A 20,142-nucleotide genomic window follows, 5' to 3' on the forward strand; every position below is an offset into this window, starting at 1 on the left:
CAAAACGGAGCAAATGAATGAAAACAATACATTTTTAAATGCTTTTTTAAATTATCATTTTCCACAGTAAAATGAAGTATAATAAAAAACACAACGAACGCAGTTTTTAAAAAAATTAATAGTGACACTGACAAAAAATTATAAATACCAGGAAGACACCATTTTGCAATCAGTTGATTATCAACTACCAGAGAGACCAGACGTCAAAACCTGACCCTCTGACACCTCCACTGCGACCTCCTCTGAGAGAGCACTGAATTCGTTTGGAAAAGCATTGTTAGTTTGCAGCTACTAGTAAGTCACTAAAATATTTTAACACCTTGCTGTAACGTAAAATATGTTTGCTTTCCATACAAAATATGTTTTTAAAATTTTTATATTAACTTATAAAATGTACTGTTTCTAATTTTTTATCACTAAAAATATATACCAACTTAAAACAACTACTTTCTTTTCCAAAAACAGAAACTTGTTATTTTTCCAAAATCAAGAATTCGTGTACCTAATTTTGCATCACCTCAACGTAATTGACTCACCTTTACTATTGTGAAGGTAAATGTTATTTAATTGTAATTATTTTACTTTAAAAATATATTTTTAGCATTAGCAAAAGTGTTGTATGGTAAAGGGGATTATATTAATTTTTTACACATTCACACTGCATCGTAAACGAAAGTATGCGATGGTGCAGGGGTAACAATTACTAATATGACTTCAGTTAGGTACTGCATTTTAAAAAGCGTTTCATGTTACTGGGGTAACTATTACTATTGTAAGTCCCAGAATGTTCAGCAGTAGAGTAATTGAGTGATGGTGTAGGGGTATCCATTATTACTCTTATTTAATAATGCATTGAAAGTGTATTATGTTTTGCTTTACCAATTGTTACTCATACTCATTTGTCATGCAGCACCATGAAAAGTATGTTATGTGATGTAGAGTGAAATAAAATATCAGATATACAATCTTTTTTTTTTTTTTTTTTTTAAGCAAGGTTGGCTAAGTAACATTAATTTTTAATTTTTTTTTTCATTTCCACAGTAAATCGGTTGCAACTTTGTGGATTAAATCAATTTAAAAAATAACTTAATCCTGCAGCCAGCAGTACCAAAAAGCCACGAAAACAATCAGCAACAGAAAAAGGTATTTTAAATTTTCAGTGTTATAAATTCCACAATGGAATAGTCATTCCTTTTGTTATTGTTACTCCAGTAAAGTGCAGAAGTAGGGTAAGTGATGGATAGTGTAGGGGTACAATTTACTATTCTAACTCCAGGAAGGTGCAGCAGTAGGGAAAGTGTTGGATGGTGTAGGGGTACATTTTTCTATTCTAACTCCAGGAAGGTGCAGTAGTTGGGAAAGTGTTATGTACTATTAGTTATATTCAATGTCATAATTTTTAAAAGTTATTCAAAATTTGCATTTGTCAACAACGTTCAGTTATTTCATTTTCTCTTTTTTCATTTTTCCAGACAATTGTTTGTGACTTTGTTGTACGATTCAGTCCATCACATAAGTGACAACTCCAGCCAGCAGGCCAATTCCACTTCAGAAGCCTCACCAAGGAAAGCAATTCCAAAAAAACAAGGTATTTTTAAACAGCATTGTATTTAAACCATCAATATGTTAGACAAACCATTTACTTGTTATTGTTAATATAATCCCAAAATATATAAAATAAGAGTTGCAGTTGGAAGAATTTTTTTTTCTAACTCCAGGAAGGTGCAGCAGTAGGGAAAGTGTTGGATGGTGTAGGGGTATAATTTACTATTCTAACTCCAGGAAGGTGCTGCAGTAGGGAAAGTGTTGGATGGTGTAGGGGTATAATTTACTATTCTAACTCCAGGAAGGTGCAGCAGTAGGGAAAGTGTTGGATGGTGTAGGGGTGCAATTTACTATTCCAACTCCAGGAAGGTGCAGCAGTAGGGAAAGTGTTGGATGGTGTTGGGGTGCAATTTACTATTCTTACTCCAGGAAGGTGCAGCAGTAGGGAAAGTGTTTGATGGTGTTGGGGTGCAATTTACTATTCTAACTCCAAGAAGTTGCAGCAGTAGGGAAAGTGTTGGAAGGTGTAAGGGTAACATTTGAGGTATAGCATTTACTTTTTCATCCTAATGTGTTTTTCTTCTCTTCTCTTTTCAGATAATGTCTAGTCTTGCAGCTGAGAAGTACATTAAATCCAGGAAGGGAAAAAATTTATTAAACCATGGAGGATACATATATAGTAAGGAAAGAATAAGTTTTCCTAGAAATCATTGGAGGTGTGTGCAATACTACACTACCCATTGCAGTGGCAGAGCGGTTACTCTTGATAATTTAGTTGTGAAAACAACAGAACATAACCACTCTGCCTCTGCAATGGAGGTAGAAATAAGAGAAACAGTTAACGAAATGAAAGCTATTGCAAGCACCTCCAATGATTCTACAGGATCCATTTTAAGAGAGGTTGCACAGCATGTCCCCAGTCATGTTGCTAGTAACATGCCTATAATTCCTAATTTGAGAAGAATTATTCAAAGACAAAAGCAGGCAAGTAACATTCAATTATCTACACCACATTCTTTCTCTGACATTAGAATTCCACATGATCTTTCTATTTCTTTTTCTGATGAACCTTTCCTTCTGCATGATAACGAAAACCCTCAGAAACGAATTCTCATTTTTAGTACCCCACGTAACCTTGCAAAGTTAGAAAGTAGTGAAATTTGGATGATGGATGGGACGTTTAAAAGTACACCCCATCCTTTCACTCAAATTTACACTATACATGCCAAAATTAACAATAGTGTAATCCCCTTAGTATATAGTTTGCTACCTGATAAGACTTCTGCAACATACACTGAACTTTTATCAGTTATTAAAAGTAAAACATCTCAAAGTCCTAGGAAAATAATTATTGATTTTGAATTGAGCATGATCAATGTGATCAATAAAACGTACACGGATACCCAAATTCAGGGATGTTTTTTTCATTTTTCCCAGGCATTTTGGCGTAAATTACAGAAAACATCCCTAGTTGCAGAATATTCTCGTGATAGCAAACTACAATTTGAACTAAAAAAATTAACAGCACTTTGTTTTGTTGCTCCCGATAGTGTGGACGAGTACTACACTGCAATTATAGAATCTGTTTATTATACAAGTAACGAAGAAAAATTGGCACCCATTCTAAATTATTTCGAGGACACATGGATTGGGCACCTAAGCAGATCGGGTCGCAGGAGGAAGCCACGATTCCATGTGGAGTGGTGGAACTGCTACACGAGTTGTTTAGAGAGAGAAGCAAAAACAAACAATGCCATTGAGGGATGGCATAACTCCTTCAACCACACAATTGGCAAACCTCATCCAAACTTCTACTCTTTCTTGGAAACTTTGAAGAAGGAGCAAAGTTTTCAAGAAATGAGAATAGCCCAAACACTTGCAGGTAGTCTAAACCCACGAGTGACTGTCAAAACTAAGGAAATGTCTGAGAGACTATTGGCTATTGTACAACAATTTTCGTTGTGTGTGGCTATAGAGTATAGACTACCTGGAAAATCTTTCTAACATTCTTTCTTTCTAAAATTAGTTTTGTACTTACTTTCTTGCTTTGCTTCAAATTTAAATATTTTTAAATTTCAATTGGCATACAATGTTTTTCTAAAAATTTTTACAAACTTACAAGTCGGGTCTTTTTTTTTTTTTTTTTTTTTTTTCAAATCTTCATTTATAGCAAAACTACCAATGTGATCAAATCTACTGTTCCATAGTATTGGACCAATTTTTCAACAACCAAACGCCATTAGTTAAATTTCAGAAAACTTCTTTATTAATTACCGGCCTAAAAATTCACCAAAAATCAAACTACTCAAAATTGTACAAGTCAAGCCATTATCCAAAATGCACATTGCTGCATAAACACCAATTTATATTCAATCACTTTTTTCCAAAATTTACGAATACGCTATTATTTTTCTCTTAGAAATGAAGATCTAAATCAGTATTTTTGGTTCCGAAGTTAAGAAATAAACTTTGTGAACAGTAACTAAAAATAATTTTACAGTTACATACATTTTTGTAATGAACCAATTCCTTTGCGCGACCCGACATAGGCATACATTAATGACATAAATGTGGACATGATTTAAAACATTTACAACATCAATTAGTTTTTCCGCAACCTCTCCTTATTCTTTTCTTACTATATATGTATCACTATTAAAGGTTTAATCTATAATTAAAAGTGAAAATGTTTCCTACCTGGACGCAGATCAGCTTCCTGCTGCTTCCTCCTCCGATGCTCTTCAAAATGGCGCATTACGTCGACGCTCACGTCATGACTTCATCGCGCGCTTCAATGTTTATAACGGACTACTTTATTTATCTAACCTGTAAATAAATGTTTATAAATGTAAATACATTATTTCTATGTTTTCTAAAAAATGTATATTATGTTCCAAAAATCAATAAAAATTATGTTTATTTTTTAAGTTTGTTCCAATAAAGAAATATTTTATAAACATTATTTGTTTACTGTTATTATTTTTAAAAATTGTAATTTAATCATGTAAAATGTTATTTTTTAAATGTAAATTTACTAAATGTGTTCCTTACCTCGACTCTATTTTCTTTTTCCTTCCAAACTTGCGCTTTCTTCTCTTTCTGATCCTTCTTTTCTTGTTCCGCGGGTTGTATATTCTGAAGCTGCCAAAATAAATGAAGGACAAATAAGCTCATAGACTTCAATGCAAAAGCGTGGGAACTTTTTTTTAAAGTAAGTTCTATTTTCTTTGCTCTATTTTCTTTTGGTTTAATTATTTTTTAAATACATTTCTAATTACTCTATTAATATTTAAAATATTTTTAGTTTTTTATCTTTTTTTTTTTTAACATTTCTCTTATTTTATATTATAATACTCCCAAAGTACTCTTACTTTTTAAAAAAAATTTTTAACAATCATTACACTTTATATAAGAAGGTTAAAAATACTCAAGTATTAATCTTTCATAATACTAATTTTTAAATAAATTTTAATTGATATTTATTTTTAATAAATGCTCTAGTATTAATAATTTATAATAATTCTAATTTTTAGATTTTTAACATATTAAATTAAAATTAAAATTACTCAAGTATTAATTTCTCATAATACAAATCATTTATTATTAAAATTATATTTATTTAATTTAACTTAAAAAATACTCTTTGATTTTTTAAAAATACTCAAGTATGAATCTTTCATAATACTAATTTTTAAATAAATTTTTATTTATATTTTTTTATAATGCTCTAGTATTAATAATTTATAATAATTATATTTTTAAATTATTAACATATTAAAATAAAATAAAAAATACTCAAGTATAAATTTCTCATAAGACAAATCATTTATTATTAAATGTATATTTATTTAATTTAACTTAAAAAATACTCTTTGAAATTAGAAAAATACTCAAGTATTAATCTTTTGTTAAACTACTCACATTTTTTAATTTTTCTAAATTAAAAAATTAATTATACTCAATAATTACTCTTTCATATTTTTCATATATAGTATTTGTTTTAAATAATACAATATTAATTAAAAAATTTTCAAAACACAATATTCTTAAAAAAAAAAAAAGCGTTGTAATAGTATATGCGTTGTAAAAGTACTTACCATATAACAGCATGCGTTGTAAATGCATGCGTTGTAAATGCATGCGTTGTAAAGGCTTTTGCAATGTATGCGTTGTAATGGTATATGCGTTGTAAAAGTACTTACCATATAACAGCATGCGTTGTAAATGCATGCGTTGTAAAAGCTTTTGCGTTGTAAAAAATGCGTTGTAATAGCATAGCGTTGTAAAAGTTGCGTTGTAAAGGTTGTTTCCCCCAGAGAAGACATGGCTTGGCAGTTCGGGTTGGACTGTTCCCATGAGGCACAGGGTCAGACTGATTTGCATATGGCCATGTCTGAACTGGGGTGGCGGAGTGAGGTAAAGAATGATGATGGATTAAACCCAGATCAGTTGACTGGGGGTGAGTGCTTGCAATGTTCAACACTCCGTCCATCATCCCCTTTGGTTTTGCTTTGTTCGCCCTAAGTTGGCAGGGTATTCCCAGACGTGGGTCCCTTGCTCTCTTTGCCACTGGATTCAAGCTAGCCTGGCTGATTAGCCAGAAATCAGTCCCAGGATGCTTGTTTCCAGTCCAGAGAAGACATGGCTTGGCAGTTCAGTTTGGACTGTTCCCATGATGCACAGGGTCAGACTGATTTGCATATGGCCATGTCTGAACTGGGGTGGCGGAGTGAGGTAAAGTATGATGATGGATTAAACCCAGATCAGTTCACTGGGGTGAGCAATGTTCAACACTCCCTCCATGTGAGAAGTTGGCCTGGTATATGATGTTCACTAGTTAAAGTGACCACCTTGTACCATGCCAAGCAACCCTTATGGTGTGGTTGTAAGTCAACCTTTTCGGACTAGCTGCCCTAGTGGTAGCGTAGGCTAAGCAGTCTTTGAGGCTAAACTCGTTAAAGCGTGTTAAGCAGGCTGTTTTACCAAATGTAACCCCCCTTTATACCAATGAAAGGACACCACACAGATATATATTCAAAATATATATGTATTTATTTCTCAAAGTATCCCCTAGACTCTTTATGAGCACAGGAGCACAAATCGTTAAACAAGACAATGTTATAATATACAGAAGTTGCACTTTATATGGATGGGCCCTGGTGGCCACTCAAACCATATACTAAAATAGTGGTATAAATACCACGAACAGGAAAGGGAAAAGGCCTAGGGCCTCTAGAATCGCTGGGCCTACAAGGAGCTAACTTCAGTTAGTGACCAGGAGGTCCACGGGTCGCGTGTGCAGTGAGGAAAGTTACACGCGGGCTCCTATAGGTTTTCAATGGGTGCATAAAAGTTAGAAAGTTACTGCAGAAGGGGTCTTCTGGGTGGACTACGATCTTAAGATTCGAAACACAGACACTAGAGATGATTCTCTACACTTGGGCACCGGAGTGCCAGCTTTACCTCACCCACAGGAAGCGGGTGCATAGGTCTCGAAGTAAGTTGGGTTTCTTCTATCGATTCAATGGAGCCTGATGACAAAGATGCTGCAGGCGGTCGGTCCAGAAGAGATGCGGTGGATCCAAGAGTGGATCGGAGTTGTAGAAGACCTGAAAGCAGAGGGGACAGTGTTCACAGTCACTAGCCAGTGACCGGCGTGGCACCAGGTAGGTACCAGGCGATGTCGGGTGCAAACAGGTGGTTAGGTGTAGCTTGTCTCCGCAGCCATGTGGTCCCTGAAAGTCGACGACGTCCAGGAGTCGAGTCACGAGCTGTCCCACGCAGGCTCTCGCTGTCGGCGGTGTCGGAGACTCGAAAGAAGCAAACAAGCCTTGGCAAAGGCAGGAGTCGTGGAAGTTCAAGAAAGCTGATTGTTCTGACCAGCAAGGTCAGAGGGGCTGCTCTTTTGGAGAGCAGCTAGGGCCAGTCTGGAGCAACCAGACCAGTGTTGTTGATTTCAGAGTTCGTCGCCAAAATGGCCACTAGCCAACGGGCCAGGGACCGGGTAGGCGCGTCGAGATGCAAAGTGCAAAAGGGCCCCACGCAGATCGTGGAGATGCTGGAGGGCTCACCTTTGGTGCAGATGCTGCTCGGGTGTTGGGCTTCTCAGGACCCAAAGCACAACTTGGAGGGAGCCTCTGTCATTGCGTTTGCAGCTTGTCATCGGTCTTCCAAGAGGGCTGGCTCCACGTGTCTCGGTGCCTCCACGGGTTCCTTCTTTGCAGGGACTGTGGATCGGGCGGTGAGAGGTCTGGAGGTCCAGGTCTTGTCGGGCTCTGGGCTCGGGCTCCGGCAGGAGGCGGCGGCAAAGCAGACGTTGGGTAGCTGGTTGGTGCTTGCGTTAGCAAGATGGTCACTCCCTGACCATAGGGAAGATTTCCTTCAGTCCTCTGTGCAGCAGAGCGTCAAAGTTCCCGTCTTCTTCTTGTTGTTAAGTTGATTCCAGGATGTCTGAAGTCTTAGGACACAGCTCCTACCTTTAAGCGGATTCTAGGGGCCGGACTACCTGCTAGGTCCCTCCCTAAGGGTGGGACCAGGAAGGGGGGTGGTTACACCCCCAATCCTTTGTCCAGCTCGCCCCAGGTCCAGGGCTGGTGTGCCCCAGGACCGGATTGAACTGGCATATGCACCGAGGCTCCTTGTGAGCCTCAGGCATGTCTGGTTTCTTTCAAGCCCTACCTGACCAATACACAAAATCCTGTCTGGGGTGGTGCTCGCACCTCCCCTGCCAGGAAACCCTTTGTCCACGTCTCCCAAGCTGGAAGGACTCCCAGCAGCAGGAGGGCAGAGTTGTGTCTGTGGTGGCAGCATCCATTTTGTGGAGCTGAGGCTATGTCTGATTTTACCCGGGTTTCAGGTACTGTACATGTCGTGTCCCTCTAGAAGGGTGGAATGCTAACCCCGTCGCCAGAATTGGCGAGGGGTTAGTATTCCAATTCGTATGACACCTTACTCGACATGTTTTGATAAAGCCAAACCAAAGATAGCATTTAACCGCGAGGTTCATAATGCACTTAAGAGTATATGGTATGGCGATATCTGGAAACAGTAAAAGGAAGTGGTTCCGATCACTGCAGACAGGCTCAGCTCATGCCAGAGCACCATCTCACATGAAACCAAGCACTCTGCCTTCAGGATTGTTAAGGCCTGCCATAGGAGTGACTTATAGGTTAACATGTGTTCCATTTAAGGTTAGGTATAGGTATACTACACCTAAGTAAGAGGTGATTACACCAACTTACCCCAGCAGATTGATCAGCCAGTTGTGTCAAATTGTTAGGCCAGGCCAGGGGTGGCATAATACATGCTTCAGCCCCTGGTAGGCCTTAGATACACCAATGCCCTGGGTACCTAGTGTACACTGGTACAGGGGCTCACAGGGTGATCTAACCAATTGGGTATGTACCTAGGGTACATGGAGTCCATTTTAAAGAGAGAACAGCCAGGCTGAGATCCTGAATGGCAGGATCTCAGGCCAACTAAGTCGAAAAACCAGCTAGACACTAGGCAAATAATTGGGGGTATCCATAGTCAGATATCCACCTTCCTACACAACCCCCCCCCAAACGAAGGGAGATAAGGCTGACCTTGACCAGGTAAGCCTATATTGTCTAAGTGGCCATATAAGGAAGAACCAGCACAGGCATGGTTACCCCCTGTCTCATGGTCCACTAAGCAATCCCTCACCCTAAGGGTATCAGAGGGTCTCCACCTTAGGGAATCTCTACCTTTGGTGTGTCTTGGCAAAGTAAAAGGCTGGTGTTGAGATGGAGTGCTGAAGTGAGTGTCCTCAAAGTGAGGCCTCAGCTTCCTCCAATCATCCTCCACCATGGATGCCTTTCTTTCCTTCACTGAGTTGCAGTGTGCTCTCAGGGTCAGCCTCTGGCTACCTAAAGCTGGAGGCTGGGTCCCTCTGGTGGGATTACTGGAGGGGCAGGTCAGGTTTGGGGCCCTAAGGTCCCAAGTTTGCCTGTGCCCAACAGAATCCCTCTGGGGGAGGTCCCTAACTACCTGTAAAGGAGATCCCCCAGGAATATTTTTACCCATCACCTGGCTAGGGCTACTAGCCAAGCAATCCTCATTCTTTTGATGGGGGGGTTCTTGTGGACAGGGGCCCTCTTGGGGTCCACTGGCCTCCCTGACCTCTGCAGCCCTGGGCTGACTGAGGCATGGTAGAGAGAGGCAGGCTACCTGCACCAGACTGGGTCCCACCTTGGAAAGGTCCACTGACATCAGGGGCTCTGCCAGGCTAGGCCTGGCTACCTCTGGGGCAGTTCCTTCACAAGGGGTGAGGTCAGATCCCTGAGGAGGCTGACCTTTTCCTAATGTCTGGGGAGAGGGAGACTTTTCTTCCTCCTCACTACTCTCTGTTTGTGTGGAGTGATCCATAGTTTCAGGCTTCACTACACCTATGTTAGTCTGAGTATAGGCTGAGACCATTACAGCCTTGCCAACCTTTTCAGGGGGGCACTCAGTTTGGGTTTGAGCTGTGACTGTCCAGTCTCTACAGGGAAGTCTGTCTTTGCCTGGGCTGTGGCTACCACTGCCCTTCCAACCTCTCCAGGGAGGAAATCTATTTGGACAGGGGTTGTGAATGGCACAACCCCACTACCCTTTTGTGAAAGGCCTACCATTTTAGAATGGGTGTCTTGTTCAACTCCAGCCCAAGCTGAGAGTTCTAAGTCATTCCCCAGTAAGCAGTCTACAGGCAAGGTTGGGGACACTGCTACCCTTTTAGGGCCAGTGACCCCTCCCCAGCTGAGACATACCTCTGCCATGGGATGACTGTTCTGTTTGCCATCAATGTTAGTCACCTGGTAGGAGAAACCAGGCAAAAGCTGCTCAGAGGGAACTAGCCAATGGGCCACCATAGTGATGCTAGCTCCAGTCTCTCTGGAGGCGTGGGTTAGAATCCCACCGCTGCCACCAATGTGAGAAGTTGGTCTGGTATATGATGTTCACTAGTTAAAGTGACCACCTTGTAAAATGCCAAGCAACCCTTATGGTGTGGTTGTAAGTCAACCTTTTCGGACTAGCTGCCCTAGTGGTAGCATAGGCTAAGCAGTCTTTGAGGCTAAACTCGTTAAAGCGTGTTAAGCAGGCTGTTTTACCAAATGTAACCCCCCTTTATACCAATGAAAGGACACCACACAGATATATATTCAAAATATATATGTATTTATTTTTCAAAGTATCCCCTAGACTCTTTATGAGCACAGGAGCACAAATCGTTAAACAAGACAATGTTATAATCTACAGAAGTTGCACTTTATATGGATGGGCCCTGGTGGCCACTCAAACCATATACTAAAATAGTGGTATAAGTACCACGAACAGGAAAGGGAAAAGGCCTAGGGCCTCTAGAATCGCTGGGCCTACAAGGAGCTAACTTCAGTTAGTGACCAGGAGGTCCACGGGTCGCGTGTGCAGTGAGGAAAGTTACACGCGGGCTCCCATAGGTTCTCAATGGGTGCGTAAAAGTTAGAAAGTTACTGCAGAAGGGGTCTTCTGGGTGGACTACGATCTTAAGATACGAAACACAGACACTAGAGATGATTCTCTACACTTGGGCACCGGAGTGCCAGCTTTACCTCACCCACAGGAAGCGGGTGCATAGGTCTCGAAGTGCGTCGGGTTTCTTCTATCGATTCAATGGAGCCTGATGACAAAGATGCTGCAGGCGGTCGGTCCAGAAGAGATGCGGTGGATCCAAGAGTGGATAAGAGTTGTAGAAGACCTGAAAGCAGAGGGGACAGTGTTCACAGTCACTAGCCAGTGACCGGCGTGGCACCAGGTAGGTACCAGGCGATGTCGGGTGCAAACAGGTGGTTAGGTGTAGCTTGTCTCTGCAGCCACGTGGTCCCTGAAGGTCGACGACGTCCAGGAGTCGAGTCACGTGCTGTCCCACGCAGTCTCTCGCTGTCAGCTGTGTCGGCAACTCGAAAGAAGCAAACAAGCCTTGGCAAAGGCAGGAGTTGTGGAAGTTCAAAAAAGCTGATTGTTCTAACCAGCAAGGTCAGAGGGGCTGCTCTTTTGGAGAGCAGCTAGGGCCAGTCTGGAGCAACCAGACCAGTGTTGTTGATTTCAGAGTTCGTCGCCAAAATGGCCACTAGCCAACGGGCCAGGGACCGGATAGGCGCGTCGAGATGCAAAGTGCAAAAGGGCCCCACGCAGATCGTGGAGATGCTGGAGGGCTCACCTTTGGTGCAGATGCTGCTCGGGTGTTGGGCTTCTCAGGACCCAAAGCACAACTTGGAGGGAGCCTCTGTCGTTGCGTTTGCAGCTTGTCGTCGGTCTTCCAAGAGGGCTGGCTCCACGTGTCTCGGTGCCTCCACGGGTTCCTTCTTTGCAGGGACTGTGGATCGGGCGGTGAGAGGTCTGGAGGTCCAGGTCTTGTCGGGCTCTGGGCTCGGGCTCCGGCAGGAGGCGGCGGCAAAGCAGACGTTGGATAGCTGGTTGGTGCTTGCGTTAGCAAGATGGTCACTCCCTGACCATAGGGGAGATTTCCTTCAGTCCTCTGTGCAGCAGAGCGTCGAAGTTCCCGTCTTCTTCTTGTTGTTAAGTTGATTCCAGGATGTCTGAAGTCTTAGGACACAGCTCCTACCTTTAAGCGGATTCTAGGGGCCGGACTACCTGCTAGGTCCCTCCCTAAGGGTGGGACCAGGAAGGGGGGTGGTTACACCCCCAATCCTTTGTCCAGCTCGCCCCAGGTCCGGGGCTGGTGTGCCCCAGGACCGGATTGAACTGGCATATGCACTGAAGCTCCTTGTGAGCCTCAGGCATGTCTGGTTTCTTTCAAGCCCTACCTGACCAATACACAAAATCCTGTCTGGGGTGGTGCTCGCACCTCCCCTGGCAGGAAACCCTTTGTCCACGTCTCCCAAGCTGGAAGGACTCCCAGCAGCAGGAGGGCAGACTTGTGTCTATGGTGGCAGCATCCATTTTGTGGAGCTGAGGCTATGTCTGATTTTACCCGGGTTTCAGGTACTGTACATGTCGTGTCCCTCTAGAAGGGTGGAATGCTAACCCCGTCGCCAGAATTGGCGAGGGGTTAGTATTCCAATTCGTATGACACCTTACTCGACATGTTTTGATAAAGCCAAACCAAAGATAGCATTTAACCGCGAGGTTCATAATGCACTTAAGAGTATATGGTATGGCGATATCTGGAAACAGTAAAAGGAAGTGGTTCCGATCACTGCAGACAGGCTCAGCTCATGCCAGAGCACCATCTCACATAAAACCAAGCACTCTGCCTTCAGGATTGTTAAGGCCTGCCATAGGAGTGACTTATAGGTTAACATGTGTTCCATTTAAGATTAGGTATAGGTATACTACACCTAAGTAAGAGGTGATTACACCAGCTTACCCCAGCTGATTGATCAGCCAGTTGTGTCAAATTGTTAGGCCAGGCCAGGAGTGGCATAATACATGCTTCAGCCCCTGGTAGGCCTTAGATACACCAATGCCCTGGGTACCTAGTGTACACTGGTACAGGGGCTCACAGGGTGATATAACCAATTGGGTATGTACCTAGGGTACATGGAGTCCATTTTAAAGAGAGAACAGCCAGGCTGAGATTCCTGAATGGCAGGATCTCAGGCCAACTAAGTCGAAAAACCAGCTAGACACTAGGCAAAAAATTGGGGGTAACCATAGTCAGATATCCACCTTCCTACAGTCCATCATCCCCTTTGGTTTTTCTTTGTTCGCCCTAAGTTGGCAGGGTATGACCAGACGTGGGTTCCTTGCTCACTTTGACACTGGGTTCAAGCTATCCTGGCTGATAACGGCTGATTACCCAGAAACCGGACCCAGGATGCTTGTTTCCGGTCCAGGGAAGACATGGCTTGGCAGTTCGGGCTGGACTGTTCCCATGAGGCACAGGGTTAGACTGATTTGCATATGGCCATGTCTGAACTGGGGTGGCGGAGTGAGCTAAAGAATGATGATGGATCAAACCCAGATCAGTTGACTGGGGTGAGTGCTTGCAATGGTCAACACTCTGTCCATCATCGCCTTTGGTTTTGCGTAGCTGCCTGGCTGAGCAAGAACTACCTGAAACTCAATGAAGATAAGAAGGAGGTTGTTACAATGAGGAATAATACTCAGGCAAGTCTTGTATATAAAAGGTTGTTGATTTATTCTTCAAGTTAGTTCATAGGTTCCAGGTTACAGGAAGATGATTTGATCCATATAATGCCCCACCAGGAGCAGCCTCCTTTCTGCTCAGCCCTTCCACACCAACTGATTCTCCCTTCAACACAAGCACACTGAATATTCCGATACCCTCACCATTGGCTGAGCAGCAAGGCAGAGAACCTCAATAGGGAGGATGCATTAAGTAACAAGTACATTATAACACATCTCCCCCCTTATAATGATCATAAACAATCAAATGTATGAAGATGATAAAAAACACATATGACAGCAAAGGAGGATGCATAAAACAACAAAAATGTTATAACGCATCTCCCCCCTATAGTGATCATAAGCAAACAGTGATTGCACGATGATGAAACACATTCTTTAAAACAGTGGAGGCTGATCTACCATAAATCACACTACAAACTACGGTTACCACAACACCACACCACACAGAGTACCAATCTCACCTCATACTAAGGCACAGCACTGTGGCAGGACCAGGGATTCTCAACCCTCAACTGCACTTACACACAGGGTATAATTACAACCCTAAAACAGTGGACACTAAACACCACCACGCCTCACATTAAAGGCACAATACTGATGACAGGACAGGTCTAACCTCAAAGAAAAAGGATAAGACTCAACTCATACCAAAACAGGGTATCTTTAAACCCAATACACTCTAGAAATATACTCAGGGTATCTTTAAACCCAAAGCATACTCAGGGTATCTTTAAACACAAAACACTCTCAAAATATACTCAGGGTATCTTAACCCTAAACATTCAGGGTATCTTTAAAGCCTAAACACTCAAAATATACTCAGGGTATCTTTAAACCCAAAACATACTCAGGGTATTTTTAACCCAAAACATTCTCAATAACACGGGTAAACTCAGAAATGTTGCACACAACGCACGGTCATAACTCAAGGCAAACAGACAGGGTATCTCTAACCCCTAAAATAGACAGTAGGTATGACCAAACCCACCTCGTGGACTCGCTCACTGACTTGACAAAAGAGCCCATCCCCTCACATTAGATTGGAACCTCTGAGAAAAGTTACACCCCCTTAAATATGACAGGGATATGTTAAAATAACAGCAAATGGTATGAGTCTTGTAAAACATGATGAACTTCCCTTCAGTGAGCGATTTCTCACTCGATCCCAGGCACTCTGGTATGACATCCATTTCCTTTTCATCCTGAGTGTGGATAATGTTCATATAAAACAATCCAAAGTACTTCCACCAGCGAGGAAACTCCAAACGGCAGCCGGAAACAACACAGACAATTTCCTCAACAAAGTCAAAGTTAAAGGAAAAAAAAATGGCGGCACGCAGAATGACGTAGGGCCGGGTGGCTCAAAGCACGTCCATGCTGCATGGCGTGAAATCAGCAGAGCGTTGCACGAGGTGAAGACAAGGCTCGCGCAGGCACTCAGGTGTAGGTTACAACAGGTAAACCAACAGATTTTCTGTTTTTTTAAATGCTGAAAAACGGGTGCAGCAGTGGAAAGTTAAGACAAACTTTGCTCATAAAAAAACAAATACCTTACAAGCAAAAGCCTCTGCACCACCTTCACCACAACGCCGGTACATGGGAAAGTCAAATAGGTGGGTACATCTCCTTATGCATGTAACACTACCCAAAAACGGACTCCGGGTTCTCTGAATCATTTCTTAACGTCCAAACCCCTCTTCCCTGTAACACTTCCAAACACAGACACAATAGGCTCAACACTCATGTCGCTGTTGTTTTGTTGAGGTTTCCTCCTATTGACACTTCAAAAAAAGAGGTCTCCAGGTACTCTTCTCTTCTTACTTGTCCAGCTTTTTTATGCTAAACAGAGCTATGGAAAGACTTCATCTCGCTTCATGAAGCCAAACAGTTGCAAATGGTGGCAAAAACTCCCAAGGATACAGATAAGTTTCACCCATGACACAAACACAGGCAGCAGGCAGGTCTCACTGCAATAATCCAAAGCTGTATAAAATGCTGGAGACACAACATAAGACGTGACAGAAACAGAGCTGGAGCAGTCACTGTAGGATGTCCCACAGTTGTAGCAGTTGCTTAAAATACAGCTCCAATGCAGCACGCGTACAGCTCCATTCAAAACAAGTTCAGGAAGACCAGCAGGATCTGGCAGGCCCAGGTTAGGGCTGACCGGTCTTTAGGTCACTGGTGGGGCTCAGAGCTGCCAGCTAGCTTCTTCCAATTCTGCTTCTTCAGTTTCTGTTAGCATGCGTAGGTTCTTTCAGTATCGTCACCAGTGTTACAATGAAGAATGATACTCAGGCAAGTCTTGTATATAAAAGCTTGTTGATTTATTCTTCAAGTTACTTCATAGGTTCCAGGTTACAGGAAGATGATATTATCCATATAATGCCCCACCAGGAGCAACCTCCTCGCTGCTCAGCCCTTTCACACCAACTGATTCTCCCTTCAACACAAACGCACTGAACATTCCGATGACCTCACCATTGGCTGAGCAGCAAGGCAGAGAACCTCAATAGGGAGGATGCATTAAGTAACAAGTACATTATAACAGAGGTCTACCTCGTTGGTTGTCATTCTTTGGTCTGGAATAGCAATTGGTGGCCTTATACACTAGGTACCCTACCAAGGCCAGCTGAAACAGCAAAGAATCTAGGCATTATCTTGGACGGCAATCTGTCCTTGAACAGTCAGGTCAATTATATGGTGTCAACCTGCTTTTGTTCGATCAAAATGTTGAGGAATAAATGTATTTTCATGACCCATCTGGTTTCTAAGCAGGTTGTACTTTTTCCTGTTACCACTAGGATAGACCATTGTACGACACTCTACCTTCAGGCCAATAGGACAACTGTTGCAAAGTTGCAACTGGTGTGGAATGTGGCAGCTAGACTCACGCAGGACATACCTAAGCGACAGTCCGCATAAAAAATTCAAGGTAATCTGCATTGGCTTTCAGCACAGAAGCATATATCGTTAAGGGCACTCTGCATTGTTCATAAAGCCCTCTACTCAGCAAGCCCAGGGGATAGTAAAGCCATGTTCCAATGGCCTGTACCAGCCAGAAATCTCTGCTATTAAGTTTGCAAGCAGGTAATTATACCCAGAGTCAGTAGGAAGAAATGGAGAGGCAGAGCCTTTCTGGTTGTTGCTGCAAGGCTGTGGAACAGGTTGGCCCTATATCTTGCCTCCATAAAGCCACATCTTGCTTTTAGAAAGGCATTACAAACTTAGCTCTTTACACTTTAGCAAGGCATAGGACAACTGGGAATATTTTCTCATCTCTTTCTTTTTTTTCAGCTCTTGCCAAGCAGTCTATTAAGACTAAAGTGCCTTGATGCCCATGGGCATTTGTTGCACTCTGGAAATCATGATAATATCATATCATATCTAGTTTTTGACTAACAGGTCCCGACCTGCCAGCCACCCAAGGCAGGTTTCTGACCTCCTGAGGTGAAAGCCTTCACTCTCGGAGGCCAGGAACAAAGCCTGCTCTAGCGGGGGTATTACCACCTCCTCCAAGAAGGATGGGCATTCCAGGGATGGTAGCTTCAAAGGCCCTGCCACTTTTGATATGCAACACCGGGCCTCTCCCGATAGTGGAGGTGCCAACCTCCCTGTCCTGTTCCCCAGGGTACCAGATGCCCTGCACCAGACACCAACAGTGAGGGTCCAGTCTGGAATCTCACTGCACTAGGACCAAGCAGCCATTGAGGGACGTTAGCATCACTGAGACCCACTTCGAGAGTGGCGAGCTGTCTTGATTTTCCTCTACCAGCTGTATGTTCCTGACAGAGAGGTACATCTTTATGCAGCAGTCCAGCTGACCAAACGACTCAGTACCTGTGTCCCTACGCTTGGCAGTGCCAGCTAGCTCCCTTGCGACCTAAGCCCCTATTTGAGAACCCTTAGACTTGTACGCAAGTCACCCTGTGAAGCCTGTTTTTGGGTGGCCCTACTTCATCATAGCGCGCCATCTCACCAGCACCCTCTTCCCGGTAGAACCCAGGAGGTGCCCGAATAACTGCTGGTAGCACTTTCGACTTCGGCCCACTACAACCCCGAACTCTGAAGGTTAGCCCCTTAAATCCAACTGTACCTACCTATACGCATCTTTGACTTTTCCTCGCATAGGATTGCATTATGAGTAAAGCACACAATTTGAACATTTTACTTACCTGTCAATATTGCTATAAAAAACAGTACTTACCTTTGAACAAAGTTCTTGGTTTTAAAAAATAAATAAAAAGAAGCTTAATTTTTCTAATCTGGTCTCTGCAAAAGAGAGCGTTGGTATTATCTGCTTTTGTCTCTGTAAACCAATTGGGGACCCACTGTGCACAGTATGCTTCATTTTAGTACACTATATAGAGAACCATATTCCTACATCGCACAACTTTCAGCCCTACATATCTCAGCAATTGAAGCCCCTTGCAATTCAGTTATCCTGGAAGACATGCTACGAGTAGATCTACTCTGAATATCTTCTGGCACCCTCTGTCCTACTGAATCATAGACCATGGAAATAAGAGGCCTAATGTGTTAAGCCTGTCAGCCTTGGGATGGTCTTCCCCCAAACGTTTTGCCTTTGCCTCCATTTTTTGCAGAAATGTGTTTTTGTTGGCCTTAAGACTCTGTGCACTTTACCACTGCCAACCAGTGCTAAAGTGGTTGTGCTCTCTCCCTAAATTTGGTCAAATTGGCTCACACCTGTTTGAGATGTTTAATTTGATTATAAGTCCCTTATAGGGTAGTATACCATATAAATACAAAAACTAGGGGGGTCACTTTTCCTAGATAGAACACATGCTGAGGGATGTCATGCTTTATCATAGGTCAGTTAATCCTCGTTGGGCAGGCGCTGCAGTGCCCTATGGGTCCCCCAAAGCTTCATGTTAACGGAGGTCTTTAGTTATATTGCTGTTTGATGAGTGCAAGTAATGTCTAAGTGGGGTGGTGTTGTGTGTGCTGTGATGTGAGTTAAAACTGATTGAAGCTATCACCAAAACTTTTAACACCTGATTCCCCTGTCAGATTAAAAAACCCTTCATAAGTTGGTGCAGTAGGGAGTAGCTTGATGTTTGCACCCTTGCCAGGATCAAACTCTGGTCAACATGTTTGGCTCCCCTAGTGGTCAAATCAGGATCTGTGGCGCTTCTTCAGGATAAAAATAATGAGTGAATTTATCTACCCCACAATTGTGCTGATACAAGTACCCTATGAGTGGTACCTACTTGTCTTGGTGTTGGCTGTCTATTTGGAAAGAAAAAAATATAATGCATAAATAGAAAACAAAAATTGTCGTCATATTTCTGGCATAAGACCATCTTATTAACCAGAATGTCCCTTCTCGTGGACCAGAATGTGAGTCTGGAGCTGAAATGGCTACCAGACGCATGCAGACAAACAGAATGCACACTAAACATTGAAAGAGTTACAGCAAATGACACCATGCGACATATATACAGATACATCTTATATTATCATATTATATTATCAGTTTGTCTCTTCCAGTGAGGTATCAGCCTCATTCATACAGCTAGTACCACTGTGCATTTAATACATATTGCCCAGTGAAATAATGGAGCTGTCAGTGCTGTTAGTGATTGTCACATGCCACCCTAGTAAGTGCTGATATACCTAAAAAAAGTGGTTGTGGAATCGTAAAACAGAAGCTTGACCATGTCTCAAAAGTTGCCTGATTTTAATGTGGAAAAGTAGTGGTTGTACCTAAGACTGTGAATCGAGGTTCCCCCCTGGATGAGACAGAGGTGCCATGCCCTGGTGTGCACAACTAAAAATATGGGAGTAGGGTAAAAAATGGATTCAGTAACTGACACTAAAAATAAGCAGCCATCGTTGGCTGCAAAGCGTTATCAGGTAGTATGGTATTACAGCTTCATGTTGGTCATAGTACTCTTTGTTCCCAAGTGCGAGCTGCTTGTTGCACCTACCCTGGTCCTCTGCTTCTCCTGAAATGTGAAGCCGGGTGCAGAGGGCTCCTAACTTACAGAAGTTTACCCTGCAGGATCAGACAAGGTGAGTCGCGACCACGTGTCATCACCAGTGTGCATGTCTGGCAGCCATGTTGAAGTGGCTCTTTGTTATAGTTTGTTATAGTTTTGAATAGCGATTGTGTATATCTTAAAAACGCGCATCTCAGGCAGACATCTTGAAGGTGGGTAGGTGCATGTAGTTGATTTATCATATATACCCATAAAGCTTCATGTGGGATCATGGTAGGGTCAGGTGAAATTGAGAATGAGTGTGTTCTAGTGGCTGTTAATGTCTTGGTAGCCATATTGAAGTGACTGTTTGTTATGGTTTAGAATAGAGATCATGATTATCTAAAAACGCGAATGTCAGGCAGACATGTTGTGGGTGGCTAGTCGCATGTATTTGGTTATGCGATACACCCACAAAGCCTCATGCAGGATACAGGTCGGA

This window comes from Triturus cristatus, chromosome 5_1, assembly GCF_964204655.1.
Source record: "Triturus cristatus chromosome 5_1, aTriCri1.1, whole genome shotgun sequence".
Classification (NCBI taxonomy): domain Eukaryota; kingdom Metazoa; phylum Chordata; class Amphibia; order Caudata; family Salamandridae; genus Triturus; species Triturus cristatus.